The sequence below is a fragment of the Mesoplodon densirostris genome, chromosome 2 (genome assembly GCF_025265405.1).
Source record: "Mesoplodon densirostris isolate mMesDen1 chromosome 2, mMesDen1 primary haplotype, whole genome shotgun sequence".
Lineage (NCBI taxonomy): Eukaryota > Metazoa > Chordata > Mammalia > Artiodactyla > Ziphiidae > Mesoplodon > Mesoplodon densirostris.
Genome location: NC_082662.1, coordinates 812,364 through 837,603, shown reverse-complemented (window position 1 = coordinate 837,603; position 25,240 = coordinate 812,364). Strand labels below are relative to the sequence as shown.

At 46.8% G+C, this 25,240-nt stretch overlaps 1 protein-coding gene and 1 pseudogene across 4 annotated transcripts in view; one reads left to right on the top strand and one right to left on the bottom strand.

Annotated features, from left to right (window-relative positions):
- GNB1 (G protein subunit beta 1) overlaps window positions 1–25,240 on the top strand; it is a 92,315-nt gene that overhangs the window by 3,788 nt on the left and 63,287 nt on the right. The gene's annotated exons all lie outside the window — the stretch shown is intronic.
- LOC132484673 (iron-sulfur cluster assembly enzyme ISCU-like) lies at window positions 3,068–8,744 on the bottom strand (annotated as a pseudogene).

Here is a 25,240-nt window from a genome sequence, read left to right as displayed (position 1 = left end):
CAGGCGCTTTTTTTTGGTGGTGGTGGTGGGGGGGCTTGCGGGATCTTAGTTCCCTGATCAGGGACTGAATTTGGGCCCACGGCAGTGAAAGCAGAGTCCTAACCACTGGACTGCCAGGGCATTCCTGGTCCAGGCTTAATTACTTTATCAAGGAGGGAAAGGCTATTTACTCTTTAACCTGTCAGGACTAGAATACTAAGGGGATTGAATATATTCTTGTTTACTTGTGGGTAATTGTGTGTTTATACGTGTCTGCGTGTCTTCTGACTCAGTACTGTGGCAATTGTAAAATACATTCCCCACGCGGATTACAAGTTCTCTTGACTACCTTCAAGTGTTGTAGTTGGTAAAGCTTTAAAAAATTAGGGACACTTTCTAATTAGACAAGAGAGTGTTAAAGCTTCTACAACAGGTTTCCAAAAAAAAAAAAATTGTCCTAGGAACTTTAAGATAATTCCTGAACTGCTGGGAGGGAAAGAAATTCACTCTTTTCTTAAAGGACTGAGACTGCCTGAGTTAGAACCCAGTTGTGTAACTGAACTTGCTGGTGTGGATGTGGGTTTGACTTCTCTGTGTCTGTTTCCGCATGTGTAAAACAGGCACACTAGAACCTCCTTCCTAGGGTGGTTGTGAGAATTGAGTGAGTTAGCATACGTGTGAAGCACTTGGAACAGTTCCTGGCCGCAGTGCTCTGTTAGAGGATCACCGTTTCTATTGCTTATGGCCTTGCTTTGTAACAGTTTTCTTTTTTTTTTTTTTTTGGCACACGCGGCATGAAGGATCTTAGTTCCCTGATCAGGGATTGAAAACGCTCTCCGAGGCGTCTTAACCACTGGACCGCCAGGGAAGTCCCTGTGACAGTCTTTTAAACTATGATAATGGTAGATTATAGAGAATTTAGGAAGATTCTTAACCACTGTGCACCACCAGGGAAGCCCCCATCACTTTAATTTACTACCTTACTTTCTCCCAAGTCATCTCTGACATTCTTTCTTTTCTCAAAAAGCCTTTTTTTTTTTCTTAAATAAAATATAGTTGAGGGCTTCCCTGGTGCACAGTGGTAAGAATCTTCCTGCTAATGCAGGGAACATGGGTTTGAGCCCTGGTCTGGGAAGATCCCACATGCTGCGGAGCAACTAAACCCGTGTGCCACAACTACTGAGCCTGCGCTCTAGAGCCCGCGAGCCACAACTGTTGAGCCCATGAGCCACAACTACTGAAGCCCGTGCGCCTAGAGCCTATGCTCTGCAACAAGAGAAGCCACCCCAATGAAAAGCCTGCGCACTGCAACGAAGAGTAGCCCCCGCTCGCCCCAACTAGAGAAAGCCCACATGCAGCAATGAAGACCCAACGCAGCTAAAAACAAATAAAAAAAATAAAATAAATTTACAAAAAAATATAGTTGATGTACAGTATTATGTTAGTCTCAGGTGTACTACGTAGGGCTTTGACATTTGCATACATTATGAAATGATCACCATGATAAGTCTAGTAATTCTCTGTCCCCATTCAAAGTTATTATAATATTATTGACCGTATTTCTTTCTTTCTTTTTTTTTTTTTTTCTCCTGACCTCGCCACGAGGCTTGCGGGATCTTAGTTCCCTGACCACGGATCGAAACTGGTCCCCCTGCAGTGGAAGCATGGAGTCTTAACCGCTGGACTGTCAGGGAATTCCCCCTATTGACCATATTTCTTATGCTGTGTGTTATATCTCTGCGACTTATTTATTTATTTATCTTATTTTTAAAATAAATTTATTTTATTTATTTATTTTTGGCTAGGTGGGGTCTTTGCTGTGCGGGCTTTCTCTCTAGTTGCGGCGAGCAGGGGCTGCTCTTCGTTGCGGTGCGCGGGCTTCTCATTGCGGTGGCTTCTCTTGTGACGGAGCACGGGCTCTAGGCGCGCAGGCCTCAGTAGTTGTGGCATGCGGCTTCAGTAGTTGTGGCGCACGGGTTTAGTTGCTCTAGGGCATGTGGGATCTTCCCGGACCAGGGATCAAACAGGCGACCCCTGCATTGGCAGGCGGATTCTTAACCACTGCGCCACCAGGGAAGTCCCCCTTATTTATTATATAACGAGGTTTGTACCTCTTAATTCCCTTCACCTGTTATGTCCTCCTGCCCCTTTCTGGCTACCACCAGTTCTCTGAGTCTCATGAATAGCTATGAGTCTGTTTTCATTTTGTTCAAAAGGCTTTACCTTTATAGGACAGTTTTGATCCTATAATTCATTTTGAAACTGGTGAAATGATTGTTTATTTTTTAAAGCTCTCACTCCCACCTCCCTTTATGATGCTGAATTATTTTGGATTTCACAAAACATTCTTTGGCATCCCTTAATTTGCCAGCTAGTGACAATGAAATATTTTTCATACATTCTCAAAAGTATTATAACCGGAAATTTGTTTAACAAATGCTCATTCAGCATCTTCTCTGCTAGGTGCTGAGTCTATAAATTATAGAATGGGTGTGGCCCAGGACCTTATGTTATAGTTTAACAGGGAGGCTGACAAGCAGTTTATGTACAAAGGTGAAAAACAAGGGTGGTGGATCATAGGGGCAGCTAACCTAGAGTTTAGTGATGGCTTCCTAGGGAAAATGGTTTTTTTTTTGGGGGGGGGTGTCTTACATTCCTTTATTATATATATGCAGGTCTGTTTTATGTACAATACTTGGTTCTGTCAAGTAATCTTACCAATGTATTCTACTGGTAATCTTCCCCAAAATGGATTCAGGAAAATTAGATAATTGTGCACTTCATTACTACCCAAACGAGGGACTTCATTATTGCTTTTAGTTTTGGGGCCACACGAAGAGTTCGAAATAGACTTGGACTGGGTTAAGGCAATAAACGTGAGCTGAAAGAAAACACAGGGTTCAGAACAATTAATTAGACTGTGTATTTTGCTTGCATTAGAGTCACAATGTGAATAGCACACGTTATGCACATCTCATAGCTCTTTTGTTTCAGTGCAAGGGCTTCTGAACACCTCCGTGTGCGTGACTGCTGGTGGCGGGGGAGGGAGGGAAGCAGCCTGTATGACCTGGGAGACTTCCCCGAGGGCTCATTTCTTCTCAGCCTCTCCTTTCTTGGGTTCTTGTTTCAGTTTGTAATCAGCCAGGGTGACCTTGATGGCATCTTTGGCTATCATGGAGCAGTAGTTTAACAGGGGGAAGGCAGAGCTCCTTGGTGATATCAGTGTTTTTTGTTTGTTTAAATGATTTAAAAATTTTTTAAATATTATTTACTTATTTGGCTGCGCTTGGTCTTAGTTGCGGCATGCGGGATCTAGTTCCCTGACCAGGGATCAGACCCAGGCTCCCTGCACTGGGAGTGTGGACCCCTAGCTGCTGGACCCCCAGGGAAGCCCCCGTGTTTTTCCTTTTTTAATATAAATTTACTTATTTTTAATTTATTTAATTTTGGCTGTGTTGGTTCTTCATTGCTGCACGTGGGCTTTCTCTAGTTGCGGTGAGCGGGGGCTATTCTTTGTTGCGGTGCGCGGGCTTCTCGTTGGCGGTGGCTTCTCTCGTTGTGGAGCATGGGCTCTAGGCGCATGAGCTTCAGTAGTTGTGGCACGCGGGCTCAGTAGTTGTGGCTCACGGGCTCTAGAGCGCAGGCTCAGTAGTTGCAGTGTACGGGGTTAGTTGCTCCGTGGCATGTGGGATCTTCCTGGAAAAGGGCTCGAACCTGTGTCCACTGCATTGGCAGGCAGATTGTCAAACCGCTGCACCACCAGGGAAGCCCCGCCCCCTGTGTTTTTGATGGTCGTGGCTTCCTCCACTGTCTTCCCCTTTACCCACTTGCTGGCTGACGAGCTCGAGGCAATGGCAGAACCACAGCCAAGTGTTTTAAACCTGCCGTTGACCATCTTCCTCTTTTCATCCACTTGGATCTGTAATTTCATTACATCGCTGCACGCTGGAGCCCCACCAGTCTGGTTCCAACATTTTTAGGTGTTTTGTCAAGGAACCCCACTTTTTGGGGGTTTTCATAATGATCAACAACCTTCTTGTGGTGGAGCCGAGCCAGAGCTGGCAGGCGGGTGGCAGGCGCGGGGCTGGAGCAGCAGGGCTGCCTCTGTCTTGCAGGCTTGCTGGAAAATGTTTAAGTTGAGACCTAAAGGGTTCTCCAGTTGGAGGCTGCCTGGCTTGTGGAGGGGAAGGAAAGAGTGTTCCAGGCTGAGGAGATGGTTGTGTGTGTTTTTCATGCAACCAGTTGGCTTCCTTCACCGTCTCCAGCACGTATAGCAGTGTAGTGCAAGATAGGTGCTCAGTAATTACTTATCGAATGAAAGAGAGCATGGGTTGTCTAGGGACAGAAGTTCCAAAGGGCTGGAGAGTGGTGAGAAATGGACACTGAGAGGTCAGAGCCTTGGTAAAGAATTTGCACTTTTACGTCGAGGGCTCTAGGAAGCCCTCAAAGGGTAAGGAGATGTACCTGATCAGGAACATCACTTGGTCTTGAACTTGGAGCGTGCTCAGAGGAAGGAGGAAGACGGGTCAGATTCCAGATGGGATGCTGTAGAGAGGAAGGGGGTCTGGGCCAGGGTAGAAAAGCTGGTAACTGGTGACTGAGATGCTTAGGTGACTGCGTGGAAGGTCAGAAGGGAGTGAGCAAGTACAGGTTTCTCTCCTGGAAGTCCGGGTGGCTGTTTTGCATTTACTGAAATGAGCAGTGGTTTGATGGGAAGACAGTGAGTGAGTCTCTGCACCTTGGGTTTGGGGACCCCAGGAGGCGTTCCCACATTCTGCACTGGAGCACACCAGCCTTTACACTTTCTACTCCTTGCAGAGCTCTTCTCCTGGAGGTCTGTTTGGACCGTCCGCTCCTTGCATTCAGATCTTTGTTCTGATGTCCCCTTCTTAGAGGGTGGTCTCCGCTCTCATGAATCTCTGTCTCCCTAGCCTCTATGTTGATCTGCCCACTAGTTGTAAGCTCCATGAAGACAAGCACTTTGCTTCACTACCGTATTACCAGTCTCTGAAACACTCTGAGGTGTTTGTCCAATTGTAGACTTTTGTACACGAGAATGTGGAGCTCTGGAGGAGTGGTCTGGATGAGTTATTAGTATTTAGATGGTGGTTGAAGTCTTGGGTTTCACCATCACTTAGAGCGAGGGGTCTCGAGTACAGTCTGTAGACTCGGGCTCATTAGGTCCAGGCTGCTGTCATGATCATATTAAGATGTCATTTGACTTTCACTGTGTTGACATTCCCACTGATGGTACGAAGCAGTGCCGGGTGACACTGCTGGTTCTGTAGCAGAAATCCAAGCCGTGGTACCAAGCCAGTTAGAGCGGTGATTGTAGTCATAGTATTCTTCGCTGCTATGAATTTGTGGTTTAAAAAAGAAAAATCCAGTTTAGTCTAATGCCCTTGATGAAGCCATCAAAATTAATTTTGTTAAACTTCAACCTGAGTATCCATCTTTTTACTGGCCTATGTGACAAAATGGGAAGTTGGCATAAAGCACTGACGCACCTTAGCAGGTGAGAGCGGTCTTCTGGACAAGCAACCCTGCGATCGCTTGAGTTGAAAGAACAGCTGACAAAAAATGATGGCTGTTTAGACAGGGGAATTTGGCAGATATTTTCATAAAAACGAACGAAGTGAACCAGATACTTCAAGGAAAATAACTGACAGTATTGTTGGCAGTGATAAAATTTGAGCTTTCAAATGGAAATTTGAATTTTGGAAAACTTGATTCTGCTACCATGAGCTTGACAGCTTCCCAGTACTTAAAGACTTTTTTTTTTTTGCAAGATAGGAGGTGATGCTAACGAAATGTTTCTTTTTTTACTGTTCTATAATAAAACGTGTCAACATTTGGAAGATCTGCTTAACTCAGTGAGCTGATATTGTCCAAATGGCCTGTGCTTGAGGCTACTAACTCACAGATGGGTAAACGATCCCTTCAAAGCACAAGAATGGAGTGAAGCCCCTGGTGCTTGATGTAACAGTATGAAAAGTTAATTGACATAGTTTCAGATTCCACATCAGAACTACCCTTTTTTTATATATAAATTTATTTATTTTTGGCTGCATTGGGTCGTCTTTGCTGTGCACGGGCTTTTCTCTAGTTGCGGCGAGCGGGGGCTGCTCGTTGCAGTGCGCAGGCTTCTCATTGAGGTGGCTTCTCTTGCTGCGGAGCATGGGCTCTAGGCATGCAGGTTTCAGTAGTTGTGGCTCACGGGCTTAGTGGCTCTGTGGCATGTGGGATCTTCCTGGACCAGGGCCTGAACCCGTATCCCCTGCATTGGCAGGCAGATAACCTCTGCGCCACCAGGGAAGCCCAGAACTACCCTTTAAGAAACGTACCACTTGTCAAGTTTTGATGTAGTATCAAAAAAGACTGTCTATATTTATTTGAAAAGGCTGTTACAGTACTCCTCTCTTTTCTTTTTTATAAATTTATTTATTTTTTTTGCTGCGTTGTGTCTTCGTTTCTGCGCACGGACTTTCTCTAGTTGCTGAGCGGGGGCTACGCTTCGTTGTGGTGCGCGGGCTTCTCATTGCAGTGGCTTCTCTTTGTTTCGGAGCACGGGCTGTAGGTACCCGGGCTCAGTAGTTGTGGCTCATGGGCTTAATTTCTCTGCGGCATGTCGGATCTTCCCGAACCAGGGCTTGAACCCGTGTCCCCTGCGCTGGTAGGTGGATTCTTAACCACTGTGCCACCAGGGAAGCCCTACTCCTCCCTTTTCCAACTACATATCTGTGAGGCTGAATTTTCCTCATCTCCTTCAACCAAAACAAGATATTGTACCAGATTGAGTGCAGAAGCAGATGTGAGAATCTAGCTCTCTCTACTTGAGGTAGGCATTAAAGAGGTGTGCTAAAATGTATAATATTGCTGCTCTTCTCACTAAGTTATTTTTCTAGTTATTTCCTTTTTTTAAATTAAAAAAATTTATTTATTTATTTATTTATTTATTTGGCTGTGCTGGGTTTTAGTTGTGGTACGCGGGATCTTTGTTGCGGCATGCAGGCTCTTAGTTGTGGCGCTCTTAGTTGTGGAATGCGGGATCTAGTTCTCTGACCAGGGATCGAACCCAGGCCCCCTGCATTGGGAGCGCAGAGTCTTAGGCACTGGACCACCAGGGAAGTCCCTCTAGTTATTTTTTGTAAAAATATTATTTATGGTAATATGTAATAGGCTTATTAAACATTTTTTTAAAGTCTCTGCTTTAGTTGCTAGTGTAGTAAATATCCATTGATATAACCCACATAAACAAAAGCCCCTGGGATCCTCAGTAATTAAGAGTGTAAGGGAAGCCTGAGACCAAGCCTCTGAGCAGCACTGATTTGGAGAGCAGTGCGGTGGTTAAACTGGCCGGGGCACGTCAAGGGCCTTAGCCCCAGGTGCCTTCAGGGACCAGAGAGGTCCTCCGCTGGAGACAGGTAACCTGTCCTGATGTGTCGTTACAGGTGTAGAACTGTGCCTTTTCCTGGGGAGAACCACCACCCAGAGATTCTCTAAAGGTTGAAGACCCTTTGGTGTAGCTTGGGTGTTGAGGGATGGCAGAGGAAAAGCAGCTTGTAGGAGTGGTCAGAAGTTGGAAGAACATCAGAGCAGAGTCAGTGCTTAAGAGAGTCTCTGAGAGGGAAGGGAATGGTCAAAGGCAGATTTGGTTGGGATTCAGTGGTCAGGACTCCCCAGGGCCGATGAGTGGCAGTGGGTTGTGGGGAGGCTCTGAAGGAAAAGAGTGGAGAGGCGTGTGGGATTGAGGGAGGGCTCTGTTCCCGCCTTCTTTGTTTTTTTCTTTTTTGTGGCCGTCCTGCATGGCATGTGGTTTCTTAGTTCCCCCAACCAGGTTCGAACCTGTGCCCCCTGCAGTGGAAGCGCAGAATCTTAACCGCTGGACCTCTAGGGAAGTCCCTGTTCTGCCTATCTATCTATCTATCTATCTATCTATCTATCTATCTATCTATCTATCTATCTATCTATTCATTCATTCATTCATTCATTTATTCATTCATTTATTTATTTATTTTCCTTTTTGCGGTATGCGGGCCTCTCACTGTTGTGGCCTCTCCCGTTGCGGAGCACAGGCTCCGGACGCGCAGGCCCAGCGGCCATGGCTCACGGGCCCAGCCGCTCCGCGGCACATGGGATCCTCCCAGATCGGGGCACGAACCCGTATCCCCTGCATCGGCAGGCGGACTCTCAACCACTGCACCACCAGGGAGGCCCTATTTATTTATTTTTAAAATAAAATTTATTTATTTATTTTTGGCTGCGTTGGGTCTTCGTTGGTGCGCGCAGGCTTTTCTCTAGTTGCGGCGAGCGTGAGCTGCTCTTCGTTACAGTGCTGTGGGCTTCTCATTGCGATGGCTTCTCTTGTTGCGGAGCACGGGCTCTAGGTGCGTGGGCTTCAGTAGTTGTGGCACATAGGCTCAGTAGTTGTGGTTCACGGGCTCTAGAGCGCAGGCTCAGTAGTTGTGGCGCACGCGCTTAGTTGCTCCGCGGCATATGGGATCTTCCTGGACCAGGGCTCGAACCCACGTCCCCTGTATTGGCAGGCGGATTCTTAACTACTGCGTCACCAGGGAAGTCCCCTGCCTTGATTTTAGTTGGAGTAGCTTGAGCATTGTCAGGTGCTGAGAGGAAGGAGCACCTGTAAACAAGGGGAGGGAGAGTGCCAGTGAAATGCACATTCAAGGCTGAGCAGTACCAGCCGGCAGCTGGTGATGGGACAGTGATGAGAGACGCCCACCCCCCTCTGGTGAGAGGAACGTCATCTGTCCGATGGCGGGTGGAAAAGGTTGTGCTGAAAGAGAAATCAGGACAGGGCCATAGAGATGGCTGATTTCATTTTAAAAGGGCGGTGGAAACACCTGAACTCGAGAGCAAGGGGAGGTGAGGGGATGAGGCCGGCAGATACCTGGGCAGAGGGAGAAGCCCCGAGACAGGACCGGGCGAGGAACTGAAATAAGAGGGCTTGGGAATTGGAGGACGGCACAGAAGGACCGTGGCCCTTCCGTCTTCCACCTGCAGCTCTCTTGGCAGTAGATGAACTTGCATTTTGCAGATGACCCCAGTGCTGCCAGCTCGGCCTTAGTAGGTGCCTCCTGTGCTAGCTAGGCACCATGCTAAGAACTTGACGGTGTTACTGTTTGATCGTCTCATCAGCTCTGAGCCAGGTCCTGTGAATAGCCCCATTTCATAGGTGGCTAAACCTATGGGGAGATTAGGTAATTGGCCAGAGTCACAGCCAGGAATCTGTGGAACCCATGTTTGAACGTCAGTGGTTTGCCTCTAGAGCCCGTGCTCTTAATTATTACCCCATGGACCATCTAGTTTGAGCTCCTCTCCCCGACTCTTTCATCTCAGAGGACTTCTGTGTCTGCATCCGCCTCCTTCATATATTATTAAAGGGAAGATTCTTCCACTTGAGAACATACTCACCAACAGTTTTATCTTTAGTTTCTTCTTCAGGGGCTCCTTCTAGTCTGTCTTCAAACGTGACTAATAAGTCTTATATAACTTAATCTCCCAGTTAATCTTGGTATCCTTTTGAGCCACTATTCTTATTTTTCTCTGTTTAAAATTAAACTCCCTGGACAGGAGATCTGTCTTCACTGCCTCAGTTCCTCCATCTGTCCTGTCCTCATTCTTTTTTTTTTTTTTTTTTTTTTAATATTTATTTATTTATTTTTGGCTGCATCAGTCTTAGTTGTGGCGTGTGGGCTCTTCGTTTTGGTGCGGGCTTAGTTGTCCCGCAGCGTGTGGGATCTCAGTTCCCCGACCAGGGTTCGAACCTGCGTCCCCTGCATTGAAAGGTGGATTCTTAACTGCTGGACCACAGGGAAGTCCCCCTGTCCTTATTCTTTGAGGGCCTTGTTCCTGTTCCTCCTAAGTTATCACTGTTACTGTTTTCATAAAGATGTCCTGAATTTCAGTAAGTCCATTTTACTGTCCCCAGTTTTTATCTTTAACTTTTGTACTTTAATAATAAAAGTGTTTAATTGTTTATTGTACAAAATTAGGATTATAAAAATGAAGGGGAGAGGACTTCTCTGGTGGTCCAGTGGTTAAGAATCCGCCTTCCAGTGCAGGGGACATGGGTTCGATCCCTGGTTGGTGAGTGAAGATCCCACATGCTGCAGGGCAGCTAAGCCTACGAGCTACAACTACTGAGCCTGCGTGCCCTAGAGCCTGCGTGCTGCAACTAACGAGCCCACGTTCTGCAACTGCTGAAGCCCATGCGCTCTAGGGCCCGCGTGCTGCAACTGCTGAGCCCGTGAGCCACACTTGCTGAGCCCGTGTGCCACAACTACTGAAGCCCGCGTGCCTAGAACCCGTGGTCCACAACAAAAGAAGCCACCACTTGCCGCAACTAGAGAAAGCCCGCGTGCAGCAACGAAGACCCAATGCAGCCAAAAAAAACAAAAACAAAAAAATAAAAATGAGGGGTAAAGTCTATAATTTACATATCTGGAAATAACCTATAATATTATGTTGTTGTATTTTCATTTAGTTTTGTTGCTCATGCACATGTATTCAGAGATTCCTCCACCCCCCCAGATTAGAGATCACACTGTATGTGTAGATTTTTAAATTCTACTTTTTCTACTTTGTTACACATTATGTTTACATCTTTGAAAACATGACCGGTAACTACATAACAGTTGATGGTGTTCCTTCCTCCATGGCTTCTCCGTGCCCATGTGCTGGACATCCTGGCTCTGCAGTCTGAGCTTTGAGGCTGTGAGCACGTTGTGTAACTCCTCTCTCAGTTTTCCCGTCTCCTGGGCTGGTGGTGAGGATGAAACGAGATGGTGCAAATGGAACACTTACCCCCGTGCTTAGCGTGGCGCAAGCAGTGACGTATTTGCTTCCGTTACCAGCTCTGCCTGTGACCTTTGCCTCCTTTGCCTTCCTCCTTTCGTCACACGCTTCCCCAAGCCGATCCCTGCTCTTCATTTCTGTCTTTGTGGTTGCTCTCTCACCTAAGGTCTTCAGCGGTTCATCTGTGTGGCTCTGACCTGTTACTCTTAGTTTCCTGGGGCTGCAGTAGCAAATGACCACAAAAGGGCGAAAGCAGCAGACTTTATTCTCTCATGATTCTGGAGGCTGGAAGTCTGAAGTCAAGGTTTGGACAGGGCAGCTCCCTCTGATGCTTCTTTCTGGCTTCGGGCAGTTGCTGGCAGTCCGGTTTCTGCCTGTTTTATGTGGCCTTCCCTCTGTGTCTGTCTCTGCTCTTATAAGAACACCAGTCATTGGATGAGGGCCTCATCCATTGTGACCTCATTTTGAGTTAAAACTAATTATACCTGCAAAGACCTTTTTTCCAAATAAAGTCACATGTACAGGTTCCAGGTGACAAGAATATTCGAGGGACACTTTTCAACCCACTACAGTTACCTAGAGCTTCCTCCTGGGCCCTGTTTTCGTTGTGTTCCTAGCTCCCTGTCTCCCATGTCCTTACCTTCTTTTCATGGCCGAGCTTGTAAAAAGAAGTCTCAGTTGCAGGTTGAAGAAAACAATAGAGAGAACTTAGGTAGAAAAGGAAAATGTCTGATCAGGATTCTGGATATCTCACAGAACCAAAGCTCAGGAATAGAGCTGGGCTTTTTGGGTCAGCGTGGGGTCAGAGGATGGAGAAACCCTTCAGGAGTCTCTGCCCATCTCATTTCCATTCTCCTTGTCTGTAAGTGCCTCGATGTTTCTGCTTGCAAAGTAAAAAAGCTCCCTGAAATGGTCATTTTCCTCTGTTCTCATCATATTTTGCCTCTTGGCATTGAACTCACTTGACCACCACCTCTTTGAAACACACTCTTCTCTTAGTTCCTGGTTCTCCTTCTGCCGCTTTGTCCTTCTTGGTTTCCTTCCAAGGTTCCTCTTTTGCCTGCCCTGCCTGCCTTCAGTTGTCTGGTGTTTCTCCATCTTGAGTCCAGGCTTCTCTCTGTTCTTGGGCTCTCCTTAGGTGATCGTGGCTGTTCCCATCTGTTCTTGTCTGTTTTAAATGCTGTTTACTGATAGTTTTGAAGACTCTCAAATTTATATCTCTACTGCAGCCTTTCTGATCTCCAGACTCGTCTGTCTTCGTGTCCACCTGACATTTCCTTCCTTTTGCTGTTTTCACTGATGGGTCCTTGATCCTTTAGGTCTCAGCTTGAGTGTCACCTCAAAGAGGCTTTTTCTGGCCACCACTGTTGCTCTTGATCACGTTGATTGACCACAGTTACTGCTTCATGGTGTTCCCCTCAAATTGTGTTTGCAGAGTTGTGAGGCTCTGTCTCTCACTCTCCCAACTAGCACAGGCTGGAAGTAGAGGGCGTGCCAGTTGGGCTCCTCATGTGGGCAGGGTTAGTTCTTGAACCTGACTGAGTCACACCCCCTGAAAGTGTCCGTCGGTCCATCTGTAAGCCTGAGACTCAGGTGGTTTAGAGGAATGTCCCAAGCGGACGTGATGCACAGTTAGGTTTGGGGAGGTTTGGGGACAGTGGCCTGTGAAACCACTTAACGAGGGCTTAACGTCTAGGTGGTTTTCCGGAGAATGGATAGGAGGGTTATTGGAAAGGCTTGAGATTGCTTAACCACTGTTGGGGTGTGGGTTTGGGGATGGCTGCCGTAGACCCAGAGAGATGAGAAGGGAAGAGGGCAGGGAGCTTTTCCTGGGAATCGATGCCCTCAGAGCAGGGAGAATCTCAGTGCCTAACACTGATTGGCAAGGCATTTAAAATGTGCTTTTTGAATCAGTAACAGACCATCATGTCCTCTTTACATTTTCTTAAAATATGGGAACTGACCGCACACATTTCCCATAATTTAAAACTTGACATATTCAGGAAAATGCTAAGCTGCTGAGTAGTGTGCTACACTTTAGCTATGAAAGAAGAGCTTTAAAACAGCAGCTCTTCTAGTTTAAACGTTTGTTCACAGATTTAGATAATGCTAGCTTAAAAAAAGAAAACCTTCTGAAATTGTTGGGCTCTGTCTTCCTGGGTCTGTGGAGCCCACTCAGCAGCTAGGGTTTGAGTGTCTCGGGGGCCAGGACAGGCCCAGTGCTGGAAGGACCCTCTAGACAATTTTTGTTTTTTGCAGCTGTCTTTTTTCTTTTGTGGAAACAGAAGAATGACATCCTTGAGGGTAATTTTTGCAGGAATAGGTTATAATAGCAATAGAGGCTATTGCTAATGTCCATTCCACTAACTGACCTTTGGGTACCAGTGAGGAGGGAAAGGACATATGGATCAACCCAGATTAGATGTGAAGGAGGAGACAGCACGAAGAACGCCCCCCAAAGCAGTGGCTCCTTCCTTCCGTCGTGGAAGTGCCAAGCCCCTGGGAGGCGCAGGCAGCATTCTCCCCTTGCTTTTGGTCTCCATTGTTGCTTGTCTGCAGACATCTGTAGTTAGTCGTCACAATGTGTGGTGTGCTACAGGGATGCTGCTTAACAGCCAAGGGTGAGCCAGCCCAAGACATCACCGGTCCAAGGCTGAGAGCTCTGACTTAAACTAACATGCATCCTACAGTTAAACAAACGTGCGCATGGCCTTGCATCAGTTACCTGTTGGTGCATAACACACTGCCCCCCAAACGTAACGAGTTCCAGCAGTAACTGTGTGTTCACCGTTGGCAGTTGGGCTCTGTTGGGGGGGAGGCTCTGCCCACTCATGCGTCTGCAGTCCGTTGGCACTTCTGGGAAGGCCTTGCCTGCGTGGACTTCTCGCCAGGCTGCACCTCTGTTCTCCATGTGACCTCTCCAGCAGGCCAGCTCAGGCCTCTCAGGGTAGCCGAGTGGTAAGAGGGCGGGAGCAGAAGTTGCTAGGCTTCTTGAGGCCGTACATAGAAGTCACACAGTGTCACCTTTGTTACATTCTGTTGGTCAGAGCAAGTTATGAGGCCTAGTCCAGACTGGAAGTGTAGAGAAATAGTGAACCTGGTTCTTACAGGAGGAGCTGCAAAGAATCTGTGGCCATTTCTTAAATCTCTCAAGACCTCTCTGTAACATGACATTTAGAATTGCCTGCTTTAGGATGTCCAGTTAATACGAAGATTTCTGTGGGATGGATTCCAGAAGTGAACTGCTTAAAGGCATCAATTTATTTAACAGACATTTGCCATGTACTTACTTTTAGCAAGACACTGTGATTGGTGATGTGCAAGTACTGGGAAATAGCTTCTAGTCTTTTCTTCTTTTGGGGAAGACTGTGAACTAGCGAATAAGCAAGTTTCAGACCTGTGGTGAGTGCTGCAAGATCCAGAGTGGAGAGAGGGCCCTTGGCTTTAGGTTACTTGGGGAAGGCCGTTCTGAGCAGCTGGCACCTGAAGGAGGAGAAGCCAGGTAGGAGCAGAGCCTGGTCACTTCACGTGCAGAGAAGAGCAACTGCAAAGGCCCTGAGGGTGGGGAGAGGCCAGCGCGGCTGAAGCTTTGTGCCCCGGGAGCAAGGCGGTGGAAGTCAGTGTCGGAGAGGAAGCTGGCCTTGGCCTCCTGGCCCAGTTTGCCAGGACAGTGTCAGCTTCACCCGGTGAGCCGGGATTCTGTGAAGGGAGTGCCCTCTTTGACTATTAGACGTGCCCTGGTGGACAGTGCATTTTATGGTCACTCTGATGTGGAAGAAAGTTTGGGTCTTTCCCTTGGTGCCATGGACGCCACTGCACAGTTCTAAGCAGGAAGTGACCAGATGTGAATTTTAAAAGGCTCAGTTGCCGAAGGAAGAATGGATTGTTGGGGTGAAAATAGAAACAAAGATCGTTTAAAGGATACTGTTGATGAGAGACGATGTGGTTTGGCTAAGGATGGGGGCTGAGGAAATGGGAGTAAGTGGACAGACTCGTGTCTGCTCTGGAGGTCGAGCCAGCCACGGACGATTCTTTTTTTTATTTTGGCTGTGCCTGGCAGCATGTGGGCTCTTATTTCCCCGGCCAGGGATCGAACCTGTGCCCCGTGCTATGGCAGCACAGAGCCCTTAGCCACTGGACCACCAGGGCATTCCCCTAGGACAGTTCTTCGGTGGTTGCTTTGCAAACTTAGGGGCCGATGCTGGTCGGGCACTGCGATGAGGCCAGATGGGTGGCTCAGGCTTGTTGACCGTCCAGTGGGGACGAGAGGGCTGTCCTTGGAACATCTGCAGTTCAACACGGACATGGAAGGCCACGTGCGAGTGCTGGCTCGTACGCACGTTGGCCGGAGTTCAGTCTGGAAGAGTCACAGGCAAGAGTGTCAGTTCTTGGGAGTGAGGCTCTCAGCTGCGCCTGGGAGGTAGGAAGAGGAGGCAGCGGGATGCCCAGCCAGGGAAGGAAGGAGGGTGGGGATCCCCGCGTAGAGGGCTGTTGAGGGGTCAGGTGAAAGGGGTCCCTCGGATTTAGGGACGGTAGGTGCTGGGTGGTGGGCAGGGAGAGACAGATTGCGGGGAGTTAAAACATGGGAGTTGAGGAAGGGGAGACCACCTGTGTAGATGTGGCTTCAGGAAGCTTTGCTGGGGGAGGAGGGGGGCAAGGAAAGGGCTCTGTAGTGGGTGGGTGATGTGGGGAACCGTGGAGTGGTCTGTTTTTAACTAGGGGGCTCCTAAACCCGGGTGTTTATTTGGGTGCATCCAGAACTCGACTGTGTGAATGAATCCCCTGGGATCTTATTAGATGCAGATCCTGATTCAGTCTGCGGCCAAGTGAGTGAGCTTTCCTAACAAGCTCCCAGGTGCCTCTGGCCTTGCTGGTCCCTGGACCACACACGGAGAAGCAAGCACCATTGATGTTGTTAGATACTAGCTGGTAGAGGGAATTGATGCAGTAACAGAAGGCTAAACGCCTTAAGAAAAGCTGGGGGGAGGGGCGGTTCTTATCTGTCTCGTCACTGGTGCCAGCTGTTTGTATTGGCCTTTGATTTCAGCTGGTCTCATGGCTTCAAAGTTTGTCCTAATGGGTATGCTACTCCCTCCAGCCGAGCAAGTTAGCTGTGTCATGGGATGTGTGATAGACCTATTTTCATTTTAACTCTTTTTTTTTAAACATCTTTATTGGTGTATAATTGCTTTACAATCGTGTGTTAGTTTCTGCTTTATAACAAAGTGAATCAGCTATACATACACATATATCCCCATATCTCCTCCTTCTCGTTAACTCTTGTGAGGTTAAACAGCAGTTTTAATTAGCATAGAATTTAATTTGTTTTATGTCAGAAAAATGGGTTGAACTAATTAGCTTTCAGCAAACAATACCTTACTGTCATTTCAGCAACTCTCCTATACATAACAGGCTGCATAAAGTGCCTGCTAAATGTGCTCAGAATTTTAAGGTTTGGAAGAGACAAAATGAGATCAAGAAAGATGGCTTTGATTGGGAGGGGGAGGGATTAAATTTCAAACGAAACAAAAGATTGTTTTTTCATCGAAGACATGTAACGAGGGCTTCCCTGGTGGCGCAGTGGTTGAGAGTCCGCCTGCTGATGCAGGGGACACGGGTTCATGCCCCGGACAGGGAGGATCCCACATGCCGCGGAGCGGCTAGGCCCGTGAGCCATGGCCGCTGAGCCTGCGCGTCCGGAGCCTGTGCTCCGCAACGGGAGAGGCCACAACAGTGAGAGGCCTGCATACCGCAAAAAAAAAAAAAAAGACATGTAACGAAGCCGCATTACAAGTGGGTGCAGGCTAACGTAGGTGTTCCCTGATAAATGGAATATAAGTAGCTCTGAAGCTTTTTACATACTGGCCTGTTATAAACTTTGGGGTGTTCTTGGGGAGAGAGTTTGAGGGTAACTGGGTCATCTGGCAGGAGAGGCAGAGAGGAGGAGCCACGCACTTGGTGAATAATGGTGATTGGACAGGCAGGTTTCTCTCACTGCCACCCCCTTGTCTTTCCTGCGTATTATTCCTGTGACTGAGCTGGCTGAGATTCCGGGGCAAGGAAGCAGGAACCTCCGAAGGCTCCAGCTCTAGGTGCACCTGTGCTGCTGCTCCTGCCCTCCTGTGCCCTCATCCTACCTCAGAGACACCAGGGGAGAAAGACCAGGGCCACAATCCATGCCTGCAGTTAAGCTCTTTGTCCTGAATGCTTGGCTGAAATAAACTTTACGGTTGCTTTAGATTGAGAGTGTTTTTAGTGTTATTGCGGAGGTCAGTAATTTGAGCCATGCTAAGATAATGGTCAGAAAAGTCAAAGAGCAGAGGTTCATGACAAGAACCATGGGTCTTACAGAAGCTTTTTTTTGTAAATAACTTACTCCTTTATGGAAACTAACTTTAGAAATAATTTTTTTGAATTCTTAGGCAACTTGACCAAGGTCATTTTTTTTTATGATTGTTAGGCCTAAAACTCTTCTCTTTTTTTTTTTTTTTTCTTTTTGTGGTATGCGGGCCTCTTACTGTTGTGGCCTCTCCTGTTGCGGAGCACAGGCTCCGGATGCGCAGGCCCAGCGGCCATGGCTCACGGGCCCAGCCGCTCCGCGGTATATGGGATCCTCCCAGACCGGGGCACGAACCCGTATCCCCTGCATCGGCAGGCGGACTCTTAACCACTGCGCCACCAGGGAGGCCCAAACTCTTCTCTTTTTTCATAAAGAGAAAAACATGTTTAAGTCAGCTATAAGACCTAACTTAGGTGCATTATTGAAGAGACAAAAAAGAATTTGAATAGACCTGAACACAGAATTTGAATGCAGTTCTTCTGTATGCACATGCTGGGATATTTTTTAATTGTCACCTAATTTGGACAAATAAATATTTGAGAAGAGTCAGTTCTATAAAAGAAAGATGAGGGGAAAGTGTTCTATTAGATATAAACAGGAAAGTTCTATAAAGCATAGGTAGGTAGAACAAAGTAGTCTAGATGATCTATAAATTTATGGGAATTTACTTCTTGATTAGTGTAGCATTTTATTTTTTTATTATTTTTTTTAAAAATTTATTTATTTTGTTTATTTTTGGCTGTGTTGGGTCTTTGTTGGCTGTGCACAGGCTTTCTCTAGTTGCGGCGAGCAGGGGCTACTCTTTGTTGAGGTGCACGGACTTCTCATTGCGGTGGCTTCTCTTGTAGAGCACGGGCTTTAGGTGCGTGGGCTTAAGTAGTTGCAGCATGCGGGCTCAGTAGCTCTGACGCGTGGGCTTAGTTGCTCTGCGGCATGTGGGAGCTTCCCGGACCAGGGCCCGAACCTGTGTCGCCTGCATTGGTAGACGGATTCTCAACCACTGCACCACCACCAGGGAAGGCCCCTAGTGTAGCATTTTAAATCAATTGGGAATGGATGGTTTGTAATGTAACAGATGTTGGATCAACTGGCAGTCTTTTGGAAAAAATTAAGTGGACAACTCTACATTCCACAACACATAGAGATTCTGGCTGGATTAAAGACTTAAATGTAAAAATTAAAACATGGAAATATTAGAAAAATATTGTGAGAAATATTTTTTAACCTTTGAGGTGGGGTGTTTGGGGAAAGAGTTTGTTAGCATGACACTAAGGTCATAAGCCATAAAAAGATTATCTGCTTGAATACTCAGAACATACCTATAGCAAAAGATATCTGATAGAGGAATTTTGTTTTTTTGACCTCGCCAACATGGCATTTAGGATCTTAGCTCCCTGACCAGGGATCAAACCTGCACCCCCTGCAGTGGAATCAGGGCATCTTAACCCCTGGACCATCAGGGAAGTCCTGATGATAGGGAACTTTGAACTGTAGTTCAAAGACAAGCAAGTTGGAGAAAATATTAGATATGCATATATATATATGTATATATAAAAGATAAGAGGTTAATATCTTTAGTATAAAAGGACATTTCCAAACTAAATTGTTCAGCAAGTTTATTTTTAGAAATTTATTTACGGGGGAAAAAAGTAAGAGAATCCTTGTTACAACATTCGTTATAAAAACAAAATAGTAAAAACAGGGCTTCCCTGGTGGCGCAGTGGTTGAGAGTCCGCCTGCCGATGCAGGGGACGCGCGGGTTCGTGCCCCGGTCCGGGAAGATCCCACGTGCCGCAGAGCGGCTGGGCCCGTGAGCCATGGCCGCTGAGCCTGCGCGTCCGGAGCCCGTGCTCCGCAACGGGAGAGGCCACAACAGTGAGAGAGGCCCGCGTACCGCAAAAAAAAAAAAAAAAAAAAAAAAGAAACCTTCACCTAGAATTTTTGGTAAGAAAGCAAAAAATTGTCGGTAGTTACTAGAATATAAGTTCCATGAGGGCAGAGATCTTTTTTTTTAATACACGTGGGTAGTTTTTATTTAAATATAAATGGCATTATACTTTATGTACTTTTTTTTTTTTTGGCTGTACGCGGGCCTCTCACTGTTGTGGCTTCTCCCGTTGCGGAGCACGGGCTCCGGACGCGCAGGCTCAGCGGCCATGGCTCACGGGCCCAGCCGCTCCGCGGCACGTGGGATCTTCCCGGACCGGGGCACGAACCCGCGTCCCCTGCATCGGCAGGCGGACTCTCAACCACTGCGCCACCAGGGAAGCCCTACTTTATGTACTTTTATGTATCTTAACGTATTTTGAATATATTTCCAGAGGGCAAAAAGATCTTTATCTTTTTTAGTCCCTAATATCTCCTCAAACAGTGCCTGGAATGTAGTACATCTCAAAAAATATTTGTGGAATGAACCAGTGGATGAATCTAAATGCCCATCAGTGGGAATTTATTAAATTAAGGTACATGCAGAATACTGCGAAGCTGTTAAAAAAATTTAAGGTAGCCCTATTTCATTGTCCTGAGGAGATGACCACAGTGCAGCAAATAAAGTCTGGAAGAAATATACACTCCTGGGCATCCCTGTGAAACAGATGTTATTTCTTGGGGGGTAGATGGGGACAAGGAACATGCTGTACAGTAAGATAATGTTTTATCTGTATTTTTTGTGGAAAAATACCAAGATCATTATAATTAGGAAAAAGATATTTTCATTTTGGAAGAAATGTTAAAGCAAATTATTTATATTTGAAAGTTTTAGAAGCTCTCTCAAAGTTAGCATGACTGAAATGAGAATATTATAGAAATTTCATAGTTTTAGTTTGTTTGCCTTTATTTTTTTCATTGAGGTATAATTGACCAAGTTTGCCTTTGAGGTAAAAGAGGGTTATTGGTGCTGTAGTCTGCTCTTGTGTAGCTTTTTGGGGGGCGGGGTGGCACTCCGCGCAGCTTGCAGGGTCTTAGTTCCCCACCAGTGATTGAATCCCGAGCCACGGCACTGAGAGTGTGAAGTCCTAACCACTGGACCGCCAGGGAAGTCCCTCGTAGCATCTTATATTCCTGTTTTCTTCTGCATCCTTTCACTGGTTTTTGTGTAAGAATGGATGCTGTGGATCCTGTTACTATTGACATAACAACTACAGTCTACTGGTTTTTAATAACAGCACTTTTCAGTAATGTTCGATAGTCACACTCTCCAGGAAATCTGCATGGGCCACAGAGACCAAGTGAAGTGTAGTTGGTCAGGTTCCCTATAGCTGTATCGACTTTAAGTCACGTGAAAGAAGAAAGAGACACGACGGGCACCTGTAATGAGCCTCCAGGACTCAGTGGGGACTGTCAGCTGAAATGGAGCCTCCTGGCTAATAGTGTAAATTGTAAGAGGTAGAATTCTACTTTAGGTGTACATTTGTGGGGGGGAAATCTTTTGTATAATGGGTTTCTCACAGTTAATTGGCAAGATTACATAGTTTGATTTAAAGACTCAAAAGCTCATTTCCTGGAGTGCAGGAGTCCCAGGTGTCTCGGAAGTGTACGTGCACTCTTGAGACCAGCAGAAACTGCCGCAGAGCAGTTAGGAGCGTACTTGGTAGGCAGGGGAGGCCGGCTTGTAATACTATTGGGGGTCAGGTGTTGGTCTGAGACTGAGATGCACAGGCTGTTTTCCCAGATAGTAGTTGCCAGGCACCGTCCTGTGAGCCAGAGGCTGGCAAACTGTGGCCTGTTGTCTCTGTGTGTGTGTCCCACGAGCTAAGAATGGTTTTCACCTGTTTAAATGGTTGAAAAATCAAACGGAGACTGTTTGTGGCATGAAAAGGTGATACGAAATTCAAGTTGTGTCCGTAGACATTTTTATTGGAGGGCCCACGTCTGTTCTTCTGCATGTCATCTGTGGCTGATGTTGTGATGGCAGAATCCACACTGGAATCGAGAGCGTGTGCTGTCTGGGCCTCTGCAGAAAACCATTGCCACCCCTGCTCCGAGCTCTTGGCCAGCGTGGCATCCTCCGCCCCCTCACCAGCAGAGCAGCAGGCCTGAGGGTTCAGCAGTTTACCGGAGGTCACAGAGCTGGACCCAAACACACCTTTCTGATCCCAGGTCCTTTGGTTTTAACTGCTGTGCAACACGGCCTCCACAGCAAAAATGTTTTGTGTTTGGTTTCCTTTACAATTTTCTGTTGACAATGATGTGCTAACATACACTAAGCTAATGGGACATTCTATACACACGAAGAATAGATAGGTTTTCTACGTTTTTCCAAATTAAATTTCCTTTGGAATCTTCACTGTGATGCTTGAAATTTGAATGTCCATGTCCTAGAAGTACTTTGCAAGGAGAATTCCTCTGTGGAAGTTGTGCTGATGAGGGTCTAAAAATAGGTTATTTGAGGGCAAGGAGTAGGTTCTTTGGGTTTATTTTTAAATTCTCTTTTAGTTAACAGGATAGTAATGTGTGAAAGATATCGGGACTTAAGCACTATGGATCTAGTCATAAAAAAGGCATTTAGGGGCTTCCCTGGTGGCGCAGTGGTTGAGAGTCCTCCTGCTGATGCAGGGGACACGGGTTCGTGCCCCGGTCCAGGAAGATCCCACATGCCGCGGAGCGGCTAGGCCCGTGAACCATGGCCGCTGAGCCTGCGCGTCCGGAGCCCGTGCTCCGCAACGGGAGGAGCCACAACAGTGAGAGACCCGCGTACCGCCAAAAAAAAAAAAAAAAAAATGCATTTAGGTCTCATCAGTAGGCATTTCAGTAAAGATTTTAGTTAAATCTGAAAAGTGTCCATAGTGTGTTTGCTCCAGTGGCCAGCAGCCCCCCCGCCTGGAGGCCTGGCTTTGAGGGTGCTGCGGGGACGAGGGGTCCCAGCAGTCACCCGGCAGAGGACGCGCTCCTCACTGCCAGCCGGGCTGTGTGAGCACCAGGCTGCTTTCCCAGTGCACACGCTAGTGTATTGAAAAACAAATGTGACTGTCTCGTGAAGTAGAATGCAAAGTTTACATCAGTTTTCCCACATTACCACTAAATACTTCAGTGCGTGTATTTTGAGAACACAAGACATATTTTTATATAACCACAGTTCAGCTATGAAAATCAGTAAATTTAACACTGATACTGATTTATTTTCTATTCCACATTTCGTCGATTGTCCCTATACTGATTTCACAGCTGTTCCTCCCGGTCCCGATCCAGTCAGTCAGGAAACACACGTTGTGTTGTATTTAGAAGTCGTGTCTGTTCTTCTTTAAGCTGGAATAGCCTGTCTTTGTTGTTCTTGCCCTTAACATTTTAAAGAGTGCAGGCCGGTTGTCTTGGAAAATGACCCTCACTTTGGGTCTGTCTGGGCTTCCTCATGGTTAGATTCAGGTTCTTTGGGGCAGAATACCACAGAAATGTTGTGTCCTGGGCCTTCTCTGGTGAGTGTTTCCGATGCTCTCCGTGCCACTTGGAGGGTCTGCCCCAGACGCCGTCTCCTGGTCCCTCGGCTCCCGGCTTCAGCCTCCCTCTCCCCGCAGGGATGGAAGGTCTACACGAGCACCTGTTCTCAAGGCTTCATTGCACATCCTACTTGCCCTGGGAAAGTGCCTTTCAGTAATCAGTTACTGAGTTCCTCTCGGGTTTTGTTGGGGGAACACAAAGATTAGGAAGTCAGATCTTGATGAATTCCTATTCTTGATGAATTTATAGTTACTGTCCAATTTTACAGCCCGTACCTAAAGCAGGGGAGCAGAGAGGTAGGTGAGGCTCTTTGGGTGGAGGTGGTGGGTTTGTGAGGCGCCCACTCCCTGCTTCTCTGCCTCCCCCTCCACTCCCTCGGAGGCCCAGACTTGAACCTTCATGCAAAGATTCCCAAATTCATGGCACCATTAGTATCCCTAGGATTTTCACAGTGCCCCAGGCTAAAATAAATACCTAAAAGTTCCCTTTATTGAGTTTTTAGGCCCAATCAATTTAAGTATGTATGTCCTAAGAACTTAGTACCCATTTGAAAAAGTAATACCCCAAAATTGAGGGAAACTTTTATTTTAAAAAAATTAATTTTATTTATTTTTTTGGCTGCGTTGGGTCTTCGTTGCTGTGCTCAGGCTTTCTCTAGTGGTGGTGAGCCGAGCGGGGCTACTCTTCGTTGCTGTGCACAGGCTCTAGAGCGCGGCCTTCAGTAGTTGTGCACGGCCTTAGCTGCTCCACAGCATGTGGGATCTTCCGGGACCAGGGCTTGAACCCGTGTCCCCTGCAATGACAGACGGATTCTTAACCACTGCACCACCAGGCAAGTCCCTATTTTATTCTTAACTAAACCACTGTCGTTAACTAATGGGCAGTATAGCTTCTCAAACTTCGGAATCTGACTGGACACGGCTGTCTTCCTTTGATTCTTGTGCAGTGCTTCTGGCTGTTTTATCGAAGCAACCACCGAAAACCCAGCTTTGTGAGGATGTGACGTCATCGGAAAGGATGCAGCGCCATCTGCTGTTGGAACTGTGAACCGTCTGGAGCTAGCCACTTCCACGGTGTCTGTCACCTGTGAAGTTTCTCTGTGCTTGTCACAACTTAAAATTATCTTAAAACCTGGGAGTTTGCTGCATCTTTCCGCGCAGTTTTGGAGCTGGGGTTTTAATGGCTGCCTGAACTAGGCCCTGCAGCCTGGGGTTGGGGGTTTCCAGGAGAAGGGGCTTGCCCACCGGAGATACCAGAGTGAGGGCGGAAGGTGGGATCTTTCCCTATGCAGGAATCAAAGTTAAGTCACTCTGGGGCTCTCTGTCCCCAGAGGGGAAGTTGGAGGACCCACAGGAAAACCAGTGCTGTCGACTAAAGGGGCCTTGCCGGCATTGATAATGTGCCTTTTTTTGAAAAATGAAATTTATCATCATCTAAGGAACTTATAAATGGACTTTTAGAAGGTAGCCTGTAATTTTTCTTGACAGGTGTGAGAAATGAACTGAAAACATAAATGATTTATCAAAATAACAAGTGACTGTCTTTGTTAGATGTCCTCTGATTTTGGCCATAGCCCTTTCTCCTATTTTTTGACACAATAAGTTGATAAGACAGTGGGCAAAGTCATGAGTACTTATAAAAAATATTAAAGAGGTTTTGCTGATTTTTTTTTTTTTTTTTTAGGGCCACATGTCTGTTGACCGTAAGTCTTTGGGAACTGGATTATCACTTGCTCTATATATTTCGGTTCCTGTGTGATGCTTTAGGACTTCTCTTTGCCAAGTAGTTACATAGTGCCAGAGTGAAGAGATAAGTGCTTACATAACTTAAAGGGAGTTTGTTACTATATTAAAGACACCAGTCAGTTTTTGGCCTATCCGTGTTCTCTTCTAGCGACCCCATCGGTAGTCCCTGTGGCAGGGCCAGCCATCCCCTCCTGTGCCGCAGAGACACAGCTGACACTGGGCAGTGGAATTGCAGTCAGTTTTGGACCGTGCCCGAGTTAAGAGAGAGGGTGAAGGACAGAAAGTGCACCCAGCAAAACGGAAGGGTCACCAAGAGCTGGCCAGACAGGGCTCTGGTTCCTGTTTTTCCTTGCTTGTTTCCAGTCCCACACCCCCCGGAGCCTGCTGTGCTTCCTGGCCTTGGGACTTGTCAGGTCTCTCTCCAATTCCCGGTGGGAATTTTCTCTTCTTGGCAGACAGAAGAGCCTTGACGAGACCAGTTTAACTTTTTTGGGGGGGTTGAGGGTAGGGGGAGATGGAGTCGTTTAATTTTTCATATCTAGAATTAACCATTTCCCAAAAGATACAGTTCTTAATAATAAGTCAAATTTCTTTCTTCCTTTAAGGTTTTTCATTGACAAATGGGACAGGTAATTGGGCAATGTATTTATTTATCCAGTGAAAATATGTCAATGATTAAAACTCAGAATATGCTGTCCATGTAACCTGGTTTTCTTGAATGTCTTCATGGTGTCATTGTTTTCCCGGGTACTTCTCTCAGAAGGTTCAACAGTACGTGACCTTTTTCCTCTTCTTTCTGAATTAACGTTATTTTGGGCTTTAAAAGAAAAATCAACTGTTGTCAGAATTTACATTCTTTTTTTTTTTTGCGGTACGCAGGCCTCTCACTGTCGTGGCCTCACCCGTTTTGGAGTGCAGGCTCAGCGGC